The sequence below is a fragment of the Cajanus cajan genome, chromosome 2 (genome assembly GCF_000230855.2).
Source record: "Cajanus cajan strain Asha chromosome 2, NIPB_CcT2T_4, whole genome shotgun sequence".
Lineage (NCBI taxonomy): Eukaryota > Viridiplantae > Streptophyta > Magnoliopsida > Fabales > Fabaceae > Cajanus > Cajanus cajan.
The window spans coordinates 56,138,426-56,141,068 of NC_138518.1; the positions used below are offsets into that span (position 1 = coordinate 56,138,426).

A 2,643-nucleotide genomic window follows, 5' to 3' on the forward strand; every position below is an offset into this window, starting at 1 on the left:
GGCCGCACACTCGTCAGTAGAATGTCCACAATTGCGATGATACCGACAAGATTTGCTAGTATCCGCCCATGGTGGAGTGGATGCTCTTTTCGGGACTGCTAGCACTTCTGTAGCCAAAGCTTGCTCAAGCACCATGGCACGACTTGTATTGAGTGGAGTATAGTGAGTGTACTTCGGACCCCGAGTAGGCCGATCCCGAAGAGATATGTCTTTGCCTCGCCCCCTATATGGCTGTTCTGCCTGCTTCTCTGGCTTGTTCGATGGTTCAGCTCGGGCCTGATTACGATATTCAGTCAATTCTTCCATTTGCATGTACTTATTGGCCCGCCTCCGTAAATCATTCATGTCCGAAGGAGGTTTTTTGCATATGCTATTAACAAACGGCCCGGGCTTTAAGGCTGTCGTGAGATGATGTAGTGCAACAGCAGGATTAAGATCCCGAATCTCCAAGGCAGCCTTGTTGAACCGATCCATAAATGTCCCGAATCTCCATATTGGTTTTGGCTTTGCTTCATTAGTTTTTCTAGGCCTACCATAGTTGATATTTTACACTTGTAAACGGGAAAATTTTAGAGGAAATGAGGAACATATTGATTTATACGAACTCGGATCATACTGATTGTATATACACTTGTACTGCAATTTTGGTCAGCAAGTGTATTTTACATGGAAAATTGGAAAGGTGGTTGACACACAATTTTGTTATTATTATTATTTTTTTTATAAAAAAGATTGATGATGAATGAAGCATACTATTATTCACTATTAAGGTCTTGTGTAATGCGTTGCTCCACTAAACTATCATATTTCTCATTTTTCGAATTCACGAGTTGTAATTTTAGAGTACAAAATTATATATCTTTTTATAAAATGAAAAAACTGTATCAACTTAAACTAATGTCAATGGGCGAATCAAAAGATAGTAAGTTTGGCTTTCAGTTAATGCCCTCAATATCATTAGCGTAAGAAATGCAATGCGATTTTTATTAAGAAATAGGAAAAAATGAAAAAAAATTCAGCAGAAGCCACTCTTTATATCAAAGCCTGGTTTCGATCCAGGGACCTGTGGGTTATGGGCCCACCACGCTTCCGCTGCGCCACTTTGATTGTTGATAATAGGCTATCACTAATAATAAATAGTCTATACCGATCTCCACTATTGACTTCTTATGGGCTTAATACTACTGGTGTTGGGCCATTGATACAAATTTTGTAATGCCTGGATTCATGTAATACATAGTCCATTTCATTTTTAGATATTTTATAAAATGTATGTTACCAAAGTTTTCAATTCATTGCTTAGGTAAAGAATTAAATTGAATGAATTATATATATATACATTATAAGACTTTTATTTTATTATTCTCATTCAAACGTTTTGTTGGAATTTGTAGAAATTATTTATTTATATAAACTAAAAATAGTATGTAAACTTTCATAATCAAGTATACCTAAAACTGAATTTAGTCTCTATTGAATTTTTAATTAGAATTTAAGTTATCTCCTTTTATAAATAATAATATATTATTATTATTATTATTGTTATTAATATCATAAAATAATAATAAAAACATTAAATATATAAAACTACGAGTCGAAGTTTATAATTATGTTAAATATTTTGATGTAAAAATTTTATTATTCATAATAATCTTATCTGATTCAAGTGAGATATTTTTTTATGAATGATGAAATGATACTTTTTAAAAAAGTATAAAATAAAAAACTTGTATTCACTTGTAATGTGTTTGGATGAATTAATTTAATTGAATAGTTTATATTTTAATTAAATTAAAATATTCTACTATTAAATAAGTTTTTTGGATAAATTATTTAAAAAGAAATTAAAATTTTGTCATTTTTTTAAAAGAATTTTAATTAACTAAATTAAAGAGTAGAATATGATTTTTCACTAATCAAAACTAACTTGGCTAAGGTGACCCTACCAACAAAGGATAAAGTTTGGTCCTTCCTACTACTCAACCGCTAATTAGTCTAGGACAAATCAATTGATACATATGTTTACAAACTCTCTTGTGGTGAAGGAACCTAGAAATTTTCCTAGGCCCTGTATGCTTTGGAAACTAGATGCTTTTGATACTTGCCTTTTTACATGTATAATTTTAAAAACAGAACCGGTCAACAAATCGAGTAGAGTACTAGATTAGTGGGTCAAAGATTGAATCGGTCTAGGGCTTCGGGGCCGTTCCGTAGGGAGACGTCGTCGCCGAGCGGGGACAAGTCTAGCGAGGAAATGGGTACTTCCGAAGAGACCTCAACCAGTGGGAGTGAAGAGGCACCGATCCGAGTCAAGCGTATTTCCAATCGGCAAAAGTATGAACCTTCCGAGGTACCTGGGTACGATTGGGTCAATGGAGAAGTGACTTCCTACTATTCTCGCTATCGAGATACCACCATGATAACCAACTTATTAGGGTACACCAAGTGTTTGTATTTCAACTCTGGCGAGAATCCGTATCCGATTGGCGTGCGCGCTTGCCGAAACAACGCATTTCCCGATCCGGACGTGGTGTGCTTGGATAACCAAACCGATAGGATGGCCTCGTTCTACATTTATGATTGCCTTTTGCGAGATCTTAAGGTGAGACTACCATTTGATGAGTTCACTATGGGAGTGCTTAA

The 2,643-nt window shown here is 34.9% G+C and overlaps 1 non-coding gene across 1 annotated transcript; it reads right to left on the reverse strand.

Annotated features, from left to right (window-relative positions):
* Window positions 1-1,035: 1,035 nt before the first annotated feature.
* TRNAM-CAU (transfer RNA methionine (anticodon CAU)) lies at window positions 1,036-1,107 on the reverse strand. Its single transcript has one exon. It is a non-coding gene; the product is annotated as a tRNA-Met (tRNA).
* Window positions 1,108-2,643: the final 1,536 nt, after the last annotated feature.